Consider the following 19641-nt stretch of genomic DNA (forward strand, 5'->3'; position numbering starts at 1 on the left):
AGACCAAAACTGTACACATAATTTGCAGTCCGTGTAAGATAGCGAGGATATATAGAAAAGAAAAGGGAAAGAAATAATTATCGAAAATATTAAGCAGAAGGTTTAAGGATAAACAAGCTGGACCATTTCAAATGAACAGATAAAGAGATTGTAAAGTGGGACCGAATCAATATGCTATAAATAAAATTCATTGGAAAATATGTTTACGGTGGTATTTAACACTTTCAGAAGGAAAGAGAAGCGATCTTGAAATAGTGAGAAATAATTCAAAGATGTGTAAGGACTTAAAGTGAAGAGTTTCCCCTTAAAGGATAAATAAAGAACGGAGAAGAGTAGTTCAAGAATTGATCCAAAGCCGGGATTAATTGCCAGAAACAAGGTAACATCGCTTTTAAATTGCAATCACGGCGCGATTTCGTTTGTTAGGAAAGTCAGAGAATAAACGAACGACATCAAGGCAATAAAGTAACCTGCAAATAAATGTTTAGCTATATTTAGCAAGCGAGTACTATTTTCAGAAGACGAAAAAGCATTCACACTCTTCTTCCCCACCATGAATAAGTAGCCCGATGTTCATAATATTTATGCTTAAAATACAGAGCGAAAGCAGAATCAGTTTGCTTGTTCTAAATGATATATGTATTTGGAAGGAATCATGTTTTATTCCATAATATATATTTTTATTAGGTTCGTATGCCTTAAAATATTCCCAAATTGTAAGCGTATGTTAAACGTTTCTTTTAGTTTAAGCAGCACTTGCATCTCATAAACTATGATACGAGATGTTAAATGGTATTCCGTATTACCCGAAGTATTTCTGTTATACCTTTAAAAAAATTCACTAAGATCAGAAAGAAGGAATTTTTCAAAAAAAATGACACTTTGCAAGGGCTCTTACCTTGATTTATTTTAAGAGGTAGCCGTCGCCTTAACCGTCAATTTATCTTGAAGATCGTTCAACATGGGAACCTAATCCATTAACAACAGCTTCTGTGAACATGATTATTCCTATAAAACTCGACAAATGAACTTCGTTGACACATCTGTTTATTAGTTAATTCTGTAAAAAAAATATGTAAAATTATTGAATATTGCTTATGACAGCAAGTGCATTTAGAAAAATTAGCTAACATAAGGAAAATGACAGTTGCAAATGCTCCAGTTTATTGCTTAACGCATAATGATAAGATACATTCACCTCAAATTTTCAAAAGTTTCACGTTTTTTCCGTCTTAGCCAGTCTTTAAACTTAACTAAAGCTAGTTAACTTCAATCTTGGACGGAACGAAAGGCTTTTTCCACCAGCAGTCCAATTTGTTTTTTCTTCTCACATACAACCGATAGACTAGAGGCAAGGAAAACTATCACATTCTAGTGTGAGAGGAAAATAAAATCAAATATAGCTCTTTAATGAAATCATGCATACCGGTGAAGGAATCAGCGTCAGATATTTCTCGCTGACTGGAAAGCTAAATGAAAATTGCTTGAAGCTGTAGAACACACATGTCAAGAAAACAACATAAAATCAGAATAAGTCTGGAATTGGAGGAATTAATTATTACGAGACCTCCAGGGAGTCAAGGACTAATCCAGGGAGGCTATAAATCAATTTTTTATTAAACCCAAACCAACTGTCATATTTTCTCTTGAATTCATTCACACTATACGCACTCACTACCGTAAAGGCAAACTATTCCACTCACTCATTGCTCTGTGAGGAAAAAGACCTAACTCTTACCCCTTTCTTGACTGTGAACAAACTTAACATTGATGCCCCAGTGTTCTTTCCCTACCTTGCATACAACGAAAAATTTCATTAGACGATATCCTATAACACCCATTGAAAAGTTTATAAACCTCTATCATATCACCCCCTCTTTCTCCTGTTAACCAGAGTCTGTAATCCACACACTCGCAATCTGTCCTCATAATCTAAATCCCATAATCCAAATATAATCTTCGTAACTTTTCTTTGCACTCTTTTCACAGCTTCTTTATCCCCTTGGAAACCGGGAGACCAAATCTGCGCACAATAATCCAGGTGTTATCTTATTAAAGCCTTATAAAGAGGCAAAATGACCTCCTTATAAGGATATATAAGACATGTAAGGATATATTAAAATGATATCCTTACATGTCAAAGTTCGCTTCAACATCGCAATGATCCTATTTGCAAATTCGCGGGCGACCACTCGTGAATCTTCGTTCAGCTTCGTATATGAACGTACACTGCGAGCCTGTAACAGCGCGAAGAGCATACGATAGTGACTAATAAAAAAGTACCTATATGAATCATTAGTAGATGTAATTAAGACAGTTAAGCAGATATTAATCGATGTGCTTCATTATTCGATCATATTACAAATTTGTTGTTAGTTAAAATAACGACGATTAATAGACGTACTCCTTTTACAATAATATAACTGCTTTTAATAATGTACAGAAGTTATAATACCTATAATAAATATTATAATTTTTTTAGCTTTTAAATTCTTAAGTATGAATCATTGGTTAAAGACTGGATTTATAAAACGCAAAAAAGACAGCAATACATTGCTGTCTTTTTTGCGCTTACAACTACTCGCATCTACTATAGTAGATGCGAGTAGTTGTAAGCAAAAAAGAAAACGTTGATATTTTATCTGGACCAAATGAAACTTAAGGGTGTGTCACCTGACAGAGCAGACTAGGAAGATGAAAAAACTTCGTAAGTACGATATAAATTGCTTGAAATGTTGATTTTCATTGACAGGAAATGAAGAGGAACCTATTCCATTATGTGTCATTTATAGTAAAACTTAAAAATGAAAGGATGAAACCACTTAATTTAAATCGCCATTTTGAATCGAAACATAATGAATACAAGGGAAAACCTGTAGAAGTTTTTCAAAATAAACTAAAAAATTTAAGAGAATCTCAAAAAAAGATGTCGATTGTGTCAGGAGGTGAAAATAAGAAGGCTTTAGAAACTTCATATCGTGTGTCGCTATTAACAGCAAAAAGTGGTGCAAACGGAAACAACTGGTGAAACTTTGGTCAAGCCTGCAGCAAAAATAATAGCAGAAATTATGATCGGAGATAATGCAAAAAATATCTTTTGATCGGATTTGCCTTTCAAGTAGTACTGTTCATCGAAGAATCACGGAAATGGCTGAAAAAAAAAAAAAGAAACGCATATCGATAACAATATACGTAAGAGTCGCTATTATGCGTTTCAGGTAGATGAATCTACTGACATTACACATTTTGCAAATCTTCTAGTGTTCGTTAGGTACAAAAAAAAAAAAAAAAATCAAAAACTTCATGACGGCCTTTTATTTTTCCAACTTTTGACAGAACATACAACAGGAGAAGAAACAGTAAACAATATAAATACATTTATGCATCAAAACAAGCTTGAATAGAAAAGTTGTGTTGGAATAAGCATGGACGGAGCAAATCCATGGTTGGATTCTAAAACAAAGGGCTTGTTTCAAGGATTCAAGCTAGCTATTGCACTAGATGCAAAGTCGACACACTGCTGCATACACAGGGAGACTTTGGTTACACATATGAAGTCTACAGACCTAAGAAAAGTTCTAGATGAAGCTGTAAAAATCATAAATTATATTAAAGGCCGTCCTCTAAATGCCAGACTTTTCTCCCAACTTTGCGAAGAAATGGGAAGTAATCATACATAACTTCTTTTCCATACCGATGTTCGTTGGCTTTCTCGTGGAAAAGTCCTTACTCGTTTATTTGAACTTCGGAATGAATATAAGTTTTTCTTGATGAACATTTTGAATTGAAAAAAAAAAATCACGTAATTGGAAATGGCTCAGTCAATTAGCATACCTGGCAGATATATTTACTGCATTAAATAATTTTAATTTGTCTTTACAAGGCAAGGAAATTTCTATATTTCATGTTCAAGATAAAGTGAACGCCACATTCGCAAAGACGAAGTTATGGCAAAAGCGGGTTGGTAATGGAGAATTTGACGCGTTGGCATCTCTTCATGAATTGCTCGAAAATTCAAATAAACAAATTTATGATGATATGAAAATTATCATGCAGCATTTACAAAGCTTACAAATGAATCTAGAAAGTATTTCCCTGAATTGTACATTAATATTGAGTGAATAAGATATCCTTTCAATATCAACAAATCTATGCCCAAGGGTTTGTCATCAATAGAAGAACAACTTTTAGAACTAGCTTCTGATGGTTTCCTAAAAAATAAATACAACGAGAATAAGTTATCATTTTGGTTACAAAAACAGAATGAATTTCCTGAGTTAACAGATAAAGCTCTAAGGTTCATTTTTCTATTTCCAAGTTCATATCTGTGCGAAGTTGGATTTTCGGCACCGCCATTTCACCCCTCTCATTGATGATAAATTATTTAAATTAAGTAAAAACTTATACTATCTTCATAAATTTTGTTCTATTAAAAATAATCATATTTTTGTTTACATGTACATCTAAATTCAAATTTAAAATTTAAGAAAGGGTACACGGATATCTGAAGTTTGAGAAACACTGTCATAACTCGACCGCAACAATGTTATAAAATATAAACACATTGCTAAAACATGACCTTCCATTAGTAAACCCATGCAGAGTATAGCTTGTTTGTCTACCCATTATTGTATGGGAGTTCTCTAAAATCTTCATTACCACACCAGAGATACTGATAGGTCGGTAGTTATACACATCAATTTTCGCACCACCCTTGTACGATGGAACTATCATACATTCCTTCTATTCCTGAGCTGAGACTCAAGTTATTCAAGCGACAGCGTTAGCCAATTCAGCTGAGCATTCCTTTGGCAAACGTGCTGATATTTTATCATCTCTCTCTCCCTCTTTATTGACAAATTCTTATCCACGTTATGCAACAGCTCTTCAACCTCATTTTCATGAACCTCTAACTCTTCATCCAATGTATCAGTAACAGTGTGCACCATGTTACATACACCTGGTTCATATATCATAGCAAAGTGAGCACTCATTAACTGAACAATCTCATTAGCTTCCATTACTCAAATACCATGTGCATTCAGTACAGTTATTCTTCCACATTCATTCTTTCTTTTGCTTGCTGCATAACGATAAAATTGTTTTGGATTTCCTTTAGCTTGCATGGCCAATTTCTTTTCACACTCCGATTTAGCTTTCCTCACAATACTCGTTACTTTTCTGGCCTGAGGTTTATATATTTCATAACTCCTCTCACTCATATTCTCACGATATTCTTTCCACATCATCTTCTTCTTATGGATCTCTTGCTTAATAAGGTTGCACATCCATTTCACTCCCAACCTATTTATTCTTTGAACACGAGGGATACATTCAGATACCGCCTCATTTAAGCATTTCAAAGATTCAAAGATTTTCAAATGCATGGGAATGCATGGGAATCTTTTTCAAAGATTCCCATGCATTGCTGACATTTTTCCCATTTAGTAACTGATACTATACACCAAAGATAGCATTCCTCTAAAATGATCATAAATTTTCACCCTTGTAGTTCAGCATGTAACCTGTTTTAATCGGAGCACCAATACAATTAGATACTTCCCAAGAAAGCACAGCATGATCACTGTAACCAATGGTGGTAAAATAGTCATATTCTTGACAGAGATCCCTTCTGACGCTATGAGCAAATCCAACACTCTTTGATCTCGAGTTCCTTCTTTCACATGTTGCTTGAGAAAGTTGTCTCTCGACAATTCAATAAATTCCTCTTCTTTCTTATCATGAGATTTCTCTTTCACCCGATCAATGTTTGGAAAATTAATGTCACCCATCATAATCATTCGTTTAACATCCATAAGGCTGAATTGGCGATGCATTTCTTCGTCTCCTGCAACAGAGCTGTAGCAACACTCCACCATATACTTCATTCTGTTAACCTTCACTTCATACCAGATAGACTCAAACTCACCGCTACATAGGACATTGTTTCCTCATAGTTTTGTGTTTCTACCCTAACTGGATTTAAGTCATCTGATATCATTAGTTCTCCTCCTATCATTGCTAAAAATAGTATACCAGCTCCATGCCCTACGTAGACGAGGATTACAGACATCGAGTATTTAAAGAAGCGGCAGTTGTACTATGTACGGGAAGTAACCTAAACAGAAATCAAGGTGCCATTCTGAACAATACCTGGAAAAATCTAATTAACTCCCTCAGTTCAACAGAGCTACAGTACGCAAATAATCATATTACGCGTTTGCATGTAACGCGTGTTCATGATGCTGAGTAGTTATGTCACGCGAACGTGTCACCCTAGCTACATAACAGGTACTAACGGTTCTTTGTATTTTTAAACCTTTTTTGCATTTACCTATTTTTGTACTATGCAAGCCTTGAGAAAGCTAGTCAGTTACTAGCGAAACCGGTAGGCAATTTGTAAGAGCTTAAGTACGTTATAAATATATGGTCTATGTAACAATAAATCTTTATTTTGTTTACCTTGTTGTTATTAATATTTTGATTACCAAGTTCAGTACTTTCCTGCCTGTTCTTGTTCTGATTCTTTTTCTTCTGTCTAAATTTAGTCAAACGTTTTTCCACCTTTTCCCTGGTTGATTTTCTAATAGTTTCTTTTAATCGAAATATTTCCAATGTCAACTTATCCTCAAATAAATTATCATTATCACTGCAGCAGTACTTTTGTTCATCAGGGCAATCGCTCTCCTCAGTAGCAACAACTTGAGCTTCAGACTCTGCCTTGTCACGACGAGTTTTCGGCACCATTTTTAAGAGTAGTAAAAACTAATAATATTTCCGCAATTATGTTATAAAATGATGTAGTACAATAATTACACTAAAAAACTACAATACCATACTAAAATACACGCGATTAAATCTAAGAAAACACTTAATAAATAAATCGTCTTTTCACCTGAAGATGAAAAATATATATATAGACATTAAAATATCAAATTTTGTTAAGGTAAATCGCATAATAAATAATATTTATTTCATTGTAAGATTAGATTAGACTATCAGATTATAAATTATACAATATTGGTACAAAAACACACCAGAATCAGACTATATAATGTCCAGTCTAAACTAACTTTATTAAATGGAAGTGAAACAAGAACCATAAAAACAGAAGAATGAAAAACCGATTCAAATTCAAACAGCAGAAATGATATTTCTTAGAAAAACAGCTGGATATACCAAGTGGGACCATAAAACAAATAAATTTTACAATCCCTGAATATAAAACCAATTAGCCACTGTATAAGTAAATATAAACAAAAATGGTAAGAACATCTAAATCGAATGGGCAATAGCAGACTGCCAAAAAATACTATACAGATATGAAATAAATGGAAAAAGAAGAATTGGTAGACCAAGAAAGCGATAGCATGAGACCCGAACAGGCCACTTGGCCTAAAATCTATGATAGGAAGAAGAATATTATAAGACGGCTTTCGTCGGTATTTTGTAAAGTAATTTATTAAATAGTGTTATTATGTTAATATTCATTGCACAGTTTCCAAAACAGCTGCATTAATAATAATATTCATTATTATTAATACAACTTCCATAACGATGCAAATATTATTCCACATCTCTACATGCTTATATCCAAACATATTTTATTTCATGTTTTTTAAGGTATATATGTAAATATTTGAGAAGTCCAATAAAGATGACGACGATGATAATAATAATATTACTACTACTACTAATAATAATAATACGAGCACCTAGAAGAGATAACAATTTATCCTAAAATACTGTATCTGTAAACTGGGTATGTTCCAAAAGAAAAATTAAAGTCTTCTAATTTTTATTCCCTTTTATCCTAATTTTTTTTTTTGTAGACTAGTAGGTAACCAGTCTCGGTCCTTCAAGCATTTACTGATAATGAACCATTATTCAGTCAAAGCTTTATAGGAGAAAGAGTACGGCCGACAACTGCCACATCTTGTGGTACTAAATTCTAACATTCGTATTATTGTCTGTAAGAGGGCGAGTTCTACAGTCGATTTTCTTGAGATATAGGATTAAAAACTAGAGTTTATTCGGGAAAAAAGCTTACTTGTGCGTGCTAGAAATCAACTAAGTCTGGAACAAGTCAAAGAAAGGCTAAGAAAAAGTTCCTCTAGTTGGCGACAAAAATCAAACTTAGAACAGTCTTTCTTAACGTGGCTTAAAGCTATCGATTGAGGTGCCATTTTCACAAGGCTATATAGGCACCTGGTTATGTTCAGATAGTCATACTTTTTCTGTGAGTGAAAAAGTTTTTGTTGCCTATTCTCGAAACCAACAATAATAACTCTACTGAAAAATGCGGAGTTACTGGATTGCTCCAGATATTTGAATCCCAAATTATGCGCGCGTGCACACACACACACACACCTCGTTATTAAGAGATGTAGCTTGTTTATAGATTAAGACGTACAAAGCCTAAAGAAGTCAGTCCTTCTTGGTTTGGTTTAGGTATGAGTTGGCCTTTCTATACGGCCTTTGAATGTTCGTAATTTCGACAGACATAATATTACTGCCTTGAAACATCTTCTAGTGTTAAATATATTATATATTATATATATATATATATATTATATATATATATATATTATATATTATATATATATATATATATATATATATATATATATATATATATATATATATATATATATAACAGAGGTGCTTCTACTTTGGGCAACGATGAACCCTCACTGCAATAAAATTATGATATTTTTAACTGATACCGGAATTCAAAACTTGTAATTAATCACTGTGAGAAATGGCATGCGTCAATGCTAACTTAAAATGATGATGATGTACTGAAAACATTTTTTGCTGAAAGCGAAAGTGCCGTCATTGTCGCAACGAAGGAGTTCACCTTTTAAGTTAAAGCCACAAACATATGGGACAGTAATAACACAAAGCCTCACAGTCAAATATGTGAACGAGTGCGTTACAGAAATTCAAGAAAAATGTTCCTCATCTTAAACACCCAGAAAAAAATTATCGTATTTCTAGTTGTGTTCGTTGCAGAATTGGGATTCGGTTCCGTTTTTATTACTTCCAGGAGAATACATGGTTTTTTTAATATTTCAAACAACTGTAAAATTAGTTCATGTGATAATTTAATAAATCTGCTTCAACTGTATGCTAAAACGAAGGTCAGCGTGTTTTTCCAGCAATAACGCACAATGAATATCAATGACTGGGCAGCTCAATCAGTATCTGCCGTGCTGTTCAGCTAGAAAGATTTGGGTTCAACTCCCATCTAGGACACGAAAAATCTTTTAGAATTTTTTCCATCTGAAGGTGAGTTAGTCGGTCTCATAGAAGTAGCAGATTTTCCTCCTGAAAACTTGGGTTTTTCATTCCTCAACCGGTTATTAAATTACAGACAATCAATACGCTGGCCTCGGTCACGTCAAAACATTATCCAGAAGCCCGAGAAAATAAACCGCATTATTGACATTACTTCGATAATTATCTTCATATTATAAGGTTGAAATACAAACGAATTTATTGAAGGCTCAGTTTCTGATAGTGTTGTGGTTTTGAACAACATGTTTAAAAAGCTAAATTACACCGCATGTTAGGATGGTCGCATTTGGTAATTTCAAAGCAGCTCCATCTTAGCGCCATTGCCCCCCCCCCGCCCTCCGCTCCATACAGGGAGCCAGCGCATACGAATAAAAATGCGGAAACACAAGTCATTCAACTATCAAACTACTGCGTGGGCTTCCAAATGTCAACGAAGCTTCCTCCAATGCATTATTTCCATTTCGTGCACTCGCTAATGACGTCATGGCAGCTTAGCGAAGGCGCGCAGGACCTCATCAGCAGAGAGAGAGAGACAATGGCCAAATCGATGGCGCAGGGAAGATTTAGTGCATTCCACCACTTCGCAATTAGACTGACATCATACATAGTGACAGATTCCCTTTCATGATACACATAACGCAGTGTGCATACATCTTTTTTTTTTTTTTTTGAAACAGCAAAATATTTTCAAAAGCAAAAAGACTGAAAGCGAGAGAGCAATGGAAAAGAAGGAGAAAATAATAAGAATAAATCAGGACTTCTGAAATAATGATGAATTAAATCAAACCGAAAAGAAAAAAAAATATTCGAAGTCGAAAGTAGCTACAGTTCGCAATGGCGAACAATATCTGAATAATTAGAGCTTCGATGTGAAATTTGAGACCAAAAGACGGCAAGGCGATTTCGCAAAAGGAGATTAAACACTGCGAGGCTATGGCTACATATAATAAACGTCGCACTTATCTGTGTGTGTCTTTTTCATCACAGAAACTATTTCATTATATAGAGTAACAAGAAATATAAACCACAAGGAAAACAGTTTGTTTAGAAATATTTGAATTGTTTTCCTGTATCTTTCATGTTTTACTAGATTTGTCCAGAATTAACTTTCTTTTCTGTGCTAACCAATATGAATAAAAAAATAACGAGATAAAAAACGTAGGTGATTTCTTTATATATATGAGAAAAACTAGATGAAGGAACAGAATCTTGAGTATTTCAAAACTGACAGAGAAGTACCACTCCCATTTCTATCTTTGCTAATGATAATTAGCGCAATACTGTTTTTTTTTTTAATATACAAATTACTCAAACTGAACTGAAGCTATACGTTCATAAAATTTAAGAAAAATATTCATCCAAAATACAATAAGGGATCGTATAAGAGAACTCTAGGAACAAACGTCGGAAGTACGAATATTCACACGAAATTCCAAGAGATCTTTAATACTTCAAGAGTTCTGCACATCAGTCATCTACCTTGTAACTGTATGCAGAGGTAGCGTCAGAAATCATCCTTCACAAGAGGCTTTATGATATGCCGAGTAGTTTTGTGCTGTCTTTCTACCAAATCAACTGCCGCCTTCCGTTAGTTTCAAACTGCATATTAAGGCACCACCTGCGTTTAAGCAGCTCTGTCTATCTTTAAACAAGCGTTAAATCGTTAGCATATATGGCAGAATAGATTTATTCACACGAAATAAAATTTCACTTGGAATATAAAACGTTATTTAAAATGATTTTTTCCCTTAATATGAGAAAGGAAGATTTAAGATACTCCGTACTATGAATGATACTGATAGGGTAGCTTGGAAGCACAAGAAGATGTAAGTTTGCCTCGATGACTTCAACTGATTATCAAAACAACCTTACAGGACTAATACTATACTCATTAGACTATAGAAATTTGACATAATTTTCTTCTTAGCAACTGCCTATGTCATTAACTCTTCCGGTGACTCATGGTGCGACTCTCAGTTGTATACTTAGGACAGGAGACCCAGAGTACTGATCCACGGATGTCCAAGCACAACAAATGAAGTCAACGAGGCAGTCCAATCAGTGACGTCCCCGATTCCCGACAGAATCTCCGATGAATCAGCAGTGTATTCAACTCATCTAATGATGCATACACAACAATGGTAGATCTAGGAATTGGAGAGGAATTAAGTTAATTCCTACTCACCATTAAGATTATTTTATACAAATTCGCTCATTTTTATAATTTTTTGCAACCAATATGAGACATTTATATTTTTTCCTCAAATACTTTGCACATTACTGAATAGTTCTGCTACCTAGCCAACGAAGTTTCCCCATATTAGTTCTAAAATCCTCATTAAGATCTAGTATGTATCAATTTAAGGGTTAAATGCTTTAGCTTGAATATTAGTGATATTTATCCTCTTTTGCACTCCAAAACAAACTAAATTTGCTATTTAACTGCTTATGTCATGCATGGTATTTAGACGTTGGTCTTTGATGTTATCAAATGTCAAAAACGTTCCGAGTTATATTTCCAACATATCCTATGTTGTTCCGCCTTTTTCCCAAATATGAAAGCTGAAATATAAGATTTCTTTTGTTCCCAGTTAATTGTTTTTCACCTTAAGGAGAGTGCAAATGCAGAAGCCCACTTTGCCTAACAATAATTACTTTAAATATTTAGAAATTCGAAAATCACTGAAATAAAAAGAAATATTTTTACTGCATTTCAATTGTGTTGCCTCTTAATTTCGTATGGGGGGGGGAGATCAAAACTGTCAAGGCACATCATGATTGGATCAAAGTCAATAAGTAAAACTATTTATTTATTTTTTTTGTACTTTAGCTTTTATTCATTATGAAACCCACACAAAAAAGTTGCAAAGCTTATAGAACAAAATGGCCATATATGGGCAAGTAGAAGAAAGAAAGAAAAAAAGGCTACTGATATGCGTTTTGAACGACTAAAGGTTGTAATCCTTACGAAAGAGAAAAAAAAGTACGGAAAACTGTTCCAAGGCGCACACACAAACACTCGAAGACAAAAACGAAAGAGGACGGGAAATTGGTTTGGTATGTTTCTAATTGGACAGTGAACGGATGTTGACTATTAGTTGCTCGTGTGTTTACAGACAGAAAAAGTGGAAGAATGGTGACACCCAGTTCGATGGAACAGTGGCTCCTGAAAAGTAAGAAGTATTGCAGTTTTTTTTTTAAACAAACAAACCAAATTGAAACTGCATTATGACACCAAAGTCATAATTTCAAGAGACTATGATCAAATGAATTTGGAAAGTCTACCAGGAAGCGCTTAGAAATCACTTTGACTCAATCTTTGAGAATTTTATGGCTTATACCAAAGAAAACAAAGCCATGAGAAAGATCAGCAGGCAATTTTACAGACTGAATTCAACATTCGGAAATGTCATACTGTCAAAGTTCTGTAGAATTTCTTTTAAAAAAAAGGAGAAAGAAAGAAAAAATGTAGAGCAGGACGTGACATCAGATGACGCTGCCACGGTCTGGAGGAGCATAACGTGCGCCAAGAAAACACGTCCCCCACTACTACTACCAGCTTAGTGTTCCCACTTGGTGCGATGGTTCCATTGATTCATGCATCTATCGCCATACCCTAGGTCTGCAGAATGAAACAAATGGAATGGGGAATTCGTCTGGCCAAACGACCATTTTTTCATCCTCAGGTGCCCACAGTGTGGACTGCACTCATAAATGTTTGTTTTCTTAGCAGCGGGAATGAAACTTGATGAGGTGGCTACTTCTGTACCTCATCCAAGCCAAGGTTCGCTGAAACTCTCTTTTATAGATAATGTATCCATCCATCTGTTCACTGGACATCAACAGATGCCGTATGTTCATTCAGATGCTCTGTCATGTGCCATACCAGTCCTCGCCATGTGGTCTTGTTGTATGCTTTTCTGGAGGTTTCAACTCTGAAAATCAGCCACTCTAGACACACCATACATTAATCTCATTGAAGGTCTGCCCCTTCCTTTTTTTTCCAGGAACTTTACCGGAATCATGCTGAAGATATCATATAAGCCTTCTGTAACACCACATCTCAAAAGCAGCTATCTTTTTCTTATATGACTTCTTTAGGGTTCCAAGTCTCACATTCATAAGTTTCTATAGTTGGAAACACGCACTTGTTTCCAACAAAATGCAGTTGTTGGAAAAACAACTGAATCTAAATCCTCAACTTTGTTCCCATGGAGATAGATCCATCCATCCTTCCAGATTTTAGACAAGTCTCTCTGATTGTTGTTTTAGTCATTCCTAATATTCTTCTGATGTCTTCTGAACAGTAATTCTTGACATTAATAATGGATCCCAGGTACTCGAACTTGCTGACTTCAGTTCTTTCTCCATTAAGGTGCACTTGTTTCTCAGGAGCTTTCCCTGTATGTATTTCGTTTGAAAACTATAATCTTTGTCTTGCTAGGATAGAACTGAAGTCCTCTGTTCTTACTGATATCGTTACCTTTGTCAAGAATTTGTCCTAGGTCTTCCTTTTCATTACAAAGGAGTACTGTATTATCAGCAAACCTCAGAATACTAATCAATCTACCACCTATCTTAATTCCTGTCTTCAGCTCAACCAACGACACACGCATCATGCATGGATACTAAACAAGTGAGGAGAAAGTAGACATCCTTGCCTAACTCAGTTTCCAAGCTGAAGCCAATCAGTTAATCCAACACCGTCTTACCTTGGCTTCTTGTTCTCTGAAAATACATTATTTTTATTACTTTCCATAGTTTCAGATGCTGAACAGAGTCAAAAGCTTTAGAATTGTCGATGAAACACATTGTCATAGGGAGTCTAAATTCTTTATACTTTTCTATGATCTGTCTAAGCCAAAGGATCTGGTGTCTAGTACCCGTACCTTTCCTAAAACCTGCTTGTTCTTCAGGCATCTCTGCCTAAAGCCTATTTAGAATTATCGTTAATAAAATCTTATTTGCATGCGATATTAAACTAATAGTTCTATATTTCCTATATAGAACTTTCTACATATTCTATATATTCCTTTCTATATACAGTAGTTCTATATGGGACACGGTCAACTGGGCGATGGGCCAAGTGGGCGCCGGACATCTGGGCGAAAAAATAACAGATCAAATATGCAATGCTATTTTACTGATCTACGACCAGGTAAATTTAAATATTTTTTTTGAGAAACGAGTTAAAAGAACGGTATAAACATCAAATTTGAAAAATCTCGCTTATAATTAAGTTCATTTTTATTGTGTAGAATTACGAAATTGTACAGAAGTTATATTGAAATTTCCCATGCAAAAATGAGTCGTTTATATCATAATGACAATATTAATTTTTGGTCGTGAAAGTTATACAATGTAGAACCAAAGCATGATGAATATTTGTGGATGGCACATTTTTACTTTCTCCCCCTCTTTTTGCTCAAAAATTTGTTATTTTGGCTAGAAAGGATGGAGATCCTGTTTTCCCTGTTTTATATTGTTTACTATCTAATAAGATTCTTGAAACATACAATAAATTATTTTATATCATACATGAAATGTGGCCATTACTAGATCCCGAAAATATAAATGTTAATTATGAAATTGCCATTCATCAAGCTTTACGTATAGTATTTCCACAAGCTAACATAAATGGTTGCTTTTTTTCATCTCGTACAAAATCTTCGTAAACATTTAGCTTCATGCAAACTTTTAACCAGATACAATTCTGATGCGCAATTCGCTTTAAATTCAAAAATGATCACAGAACAAGATATTATTTACGCTATTTCTGAACATGAGAATTATTTATTCAATGAATTTGAACCAATTTTAGGATGGTTTACGAATACATACATGGGTCGTCTAAGGAATAATAGAACCAGGGCTCCACCGATTTTTCCCTCAAACGCTTTATCTGTGTACCAAAGAACAATAAATGGAAGCGATAGGACAAATAATTTTGAGGAAGCCTCTTATCGGAAACTTCAATTGAGCTTTGGCAGCAGCGCAAATCACCCAAATTTATGGATTTTTATAAATGGACTACAAAAAAAATTTAAAAAAAAACATATGATGTTGATTATGAAAGAGCAGTAGCAGGTTTTCAACATCAGCACAAACGTAGACGTTACCATGAAACTGACCAAAGAATTTTGAAAAAAGTTATAAATTAATAGGGAAAATATAATAGAATAATTACATGGTATTGCATATAACTATAATATGAATTGATAAATTTAAAATAAAAATTTTGTTTTGAATTTCATATACTTTTTTGTTTAAATGTATATATGAAACATGAGTAAATATGTTTATTAATTACAAAATAATATTAATAAATGAATTAAAAAACTAGATTTTTTCTTTATTTTAATATTGTGCAATTATACCTTTTCGTTTTTAAATCATTTTCGGACCACTCTTTTTAACCATCTCGTTCTTAAATGATACTACGAATTTTGATATATGATATAGTTCTTCGAAAACAAATTATTCGAAAGTAAGTATTTCGAATGATCAGTTCTTCAAAAAAATAAAATTTTTAATTTATCGAAAATTAGAACATCAGAGGCAAATTCACGCAAGGTAAGCTTAGGTCTGGATTATTTTTAGTTTTTTTTTTCAATTATGTGGAAATAACTCATAGTTCATAACTTATAACTCATGCCTCATAAGTCTTAACCATATTTATATTTATATATATTTTACCAATATTTACGAAAAAAAAAAAAATCCACCAAATCGTATCCTTGCTTAGCGTGCAAAAATTTGTAAGTTTCTGTCGCCCACCTGGCTATCGCCCAGTTGTCGCGTACCCTCTACATTATATAGTTCTTGGAATCCTTCATATCTCCCTTATGTAGTAGTATGAAAATCGACTTCTTCAAGTCTCTAGGCCATGATCCTGTCTCCCATAGCCTTGTAATCAATCTATGAAACACTCTTATTCCTCCATTCCCTGTAGCCTTAATCGACTCTGCTGAGATTCCATCTGCACACAGGGTCTTATTGCTATTGTTAAGCTATTTAACTGCTCTTTCAACTTCATGCTTAAGTGGAGGAGGTTCCAAGTCGAAATTTTCCAAATGTCTCAGACGACAACAGATTCCATGAATGTTTCGAGACGTGCCTAATAAACTGACAACTATGTGTGTATGGTAGGGATCAAGCAACCTAAAAAGAACAAAAAAAGATATCTCGAACCTCTGTACAGGAAATATAGAGTTATATTGATATTTGCTTTCAAAAAAAAAAAAAGCAGTACGCGTTTAATATACATCACAGCTAAATATAAGCAATCCATCTTTTTTACACATATTTGTTAACCAGAAAGCGTAATGACAATGATGTCTTTCAATCGGATGCCTGGAATATGAAATTCATACTAAAGTCATGGGACTGCAGACGCTGGTGATCTGCACATTTGGGTAGTGCAGATCACCAAATCACAAGAGCTCTGACTGAGCTCTTGCTTTTCGTGCTTATGATATAATTGCTACTTTTCAAGAATTGTTGATAAAGTGGACTTTCCGTTTTATTTTTCGCAAACTAGCTTAAAAAAAGGGACAAAAATCTTTAGGAGGATTCGAACTCAGGCCTTTCCACCTAAAGGTTATCATCGATACTGACTTAGCTAAGAAGGCTCCAGCAGCTGAAGAACACATTAATGAACATTTATATCAAGATATAAAATGTGAACTTGATAAATATATATAAAAAGAATTACTGAATTCTCTGGTGTCAAAATTTCTCAGCAAATAAAAGCTGAAAACTGGCCAAGACTCTAGGGGTGACTGAATGCGTTTCAATATTTTTTAATGAAGCCTAAAAGGTATTTCCATCATGATATACTAAATTCACTGAGCTACTTTCTCTGAAGAGTCTTAATCTGAAACATTTCGAAGATAAATACAGTCGCAAGAGACATTAGTAGAAAGGTTATTTATCTTCTTGTCTATCCTGATTTTCAACCAAGTTGTTCGCTGATGCAATCAGCATCAAATCTGAGTGACTTGAACAGCCTTCATTAAACAAAAAACGACCATTAGGTAAGTGTGTGGATTGCAATCCAGGGTATCTGCTCACAGTGAAATCCGACTACAGGAAGCGCTGATAAAGCCCAATTGTCATTCTGCACTTATGAGTCTGGCTTTTTACTTCGCAGTACTTTCCAAGCAATTTAGAACACAATTATGTCGACTGGTGCGCCATGATTGAAGTTGTCGATTTTTCTTGAAAGAGAGAGGGGGAAATAATCACTTTAAGCGAAGGGAGAGAGAGAGAGAGAGAGTCAGAAATAGCAAAAATGAAAGAAAAACGAGAGAGAGAGAGAGAGAGAGTCTCGTTAGCTTATCACAAGTGAAAAAGAAATAGATTTCATAGTCTTTACAGTAGATCATATTTTGGAGTTAAAACCTTTGAAAGGTGAATTTGTAGAACGCCTAGATAGAAGATGCAATAACTACAAATATAAAGTTTACTTCCGAATAAAACCCACACCAGCATTTAATCATCGGCCCAATCACGATGAGGACGACCTCTGACATTTGTTCCGCTCATTAGGCCAAACACCAATGACTAACTTTGTGTTACTTGACATTCTACAAATATGCACAAAGAGTTTTAATTTTCTTTGTATGACTTTTTTGAAACAGTCTCTTTTAATTCTATCCTTCTGTACACTTCTTCATTTCTTCTCTTCTGAGTCCATTCAATTCGTAGAATTTTACGATAACACTTTCTTTCAAAAGCCAGTATTATTCTCTCCGATTCATTTATCATTATCAACGTTTCGCAACCATACGTACTGCTAAATATGCATGTCTCAAGAATGCTTTGTTTTTTTTAAGCTGACATTTCTACTCTTCCGAATTTTGTTCATGGATTTTAGCGCTGTTAAAGCCTTTGCAATTTACAGCATGCGTTATACAGCTTCCAAGATAGGTAAATTGTTTCACATTCTCAAGTTCCTTTCCCTCTACAATAATCTTTTTTCCAATCTCCCTTCCACCAAAAACATTGTTTTGTCTTTTCAATATTCATCCTCAATCCGTATCTTTTCCCTTCTCTATTTAAATTATGTATCATTTGCTCAAGTTTCATTTCGTCTTCTTCAAGTAAAACAATGTCTTCTGGAAAGCACAAGTGTTGAGTCTTATTCCACCAATGGAGATTCCTGTATCCTCATTTCTGATTCTCTCCGTCAATCTCTCCAGGTATGAAATGAAGATACTTGGTGATGTTGGATCTCCGTCTTGTGCCTCTATTAATGGCGAACCAGGCTCCATGTCTGCCTCCTATCTTGACAGCCGCCAGTGCATTCGTGCTGATTTCTTTCAATAGGCGACTTAGCCTGGCATCAATACCGTATGATTCCAGTATAGCCCAGATGATTTTGTTCAATGCTATCGAAGGCTTTTTAAAAGTCCACGAAACATGTAAATACTTTTTTTATTCTTTCTTTGTGCCTTTTCTGCGATAAGTCGAAGGGCTAATATCTGTTGTATGGTACTACTATTCTTCGGAACTCTGCTTGTTCATCTGCCAGATGTTTTTCAATCTGGCTTTTTGGTCGTTCAGCTTGTATAATAATCAAAACCTTACACAGGTGGCGTATCAGTGCAATGGTTCTGTAATTGTCGCATTCCAAAGCATTTCCTTTTTTATGTAAGACTATTAGCATTGACTTTCCATTCTTCTGGGGTGCAATCGATCTTCCATACTCTCGTTGCAGATTTCATACGTTACCTGTACAAGGGTATCGCCACCATTTTTTATCATTTCTCCCGTCATCATTTCCAGGACTTTGTTGTTTTTTAAAATTTCATTATTGCTTTTCTTACTTCTTCTTCCAAGATATTATTCTCAAAATCAATGATTGGCGGTGATATTTCCTTTAACCACGCTACCGGCCAAGACGTCTATAGACGTCAAGATTATCATGGATGCGAAGTGCATATTAAAATTGTAATACCATTGATATTACATTGAAATATATGATGGATACAAAGCGTATGAGGGTGCGTATTTGATCCATAATGGCCGGGAAGGTGGTTAACTCATTAGTCATCTGTGTTATAGTGTTTTGGTCGGTTTGTATTTTATAGAGGTCACTGCAGTATCTTGTCCATCTTTGTATAATTTCTTTAATGTTCATTAAGGCTGTTTCTCTCGTCTTATATTCGCCATAATATTTCTAAATGTCCTTACATTGGTTTTTCCAACCAATTGTTCTTGTTAGCTTTGCTGCTCTTCGCACCTCAAAATATCAGTCGGTCGGTTACTGTAGTTACATTTGGGTGCTTGTTTCTCCTCATTTACCAATGTTCTAACTCTTTCCAAAAGTTACTCGGA

The 19641-nt window shown here is 34.6% G+C and overlaps 1 protein-coding gene across 4 annotated transcripts in view; it reads right to left on the reverse strand.

The window, feature by feature from the left end:
- The window catches only part of LOC150106214 (neuroglian-like), an 888579-nt gene that overhangs the window by 689754 nt on the left and 179184 nt on the right, over positions 1-19641 (reverse strand). For all 4 annotated transcript variants that reach the window (XR_016548353.1, XM_090393042.1, XM_090393040.1 and 1 more), the window contains one exon: positions 899-1060. The gene's annotated coding sequence lies outside the window, so the exon portion shown is untranslated. The remainder of the gene's footprint in view (positions 1-898; positions 1061-19641) is intronic.

This window comes from Typopeltis vanoorti, chromosome 5 (genome assembly GCF_054136105.1).
Source record: "Typopeltis vanoorti isolate ZY-2024b chromosome 5, IOZ_Tvanoo_1.0, whole genome shotgun sequence".
Lineage (NCBI taxonomy): Eukaryota > Metazoa > Arthropoda > Arachnida > Uropygi > Thelyphonidae > Typopeltis > Typopeltis vanoorti.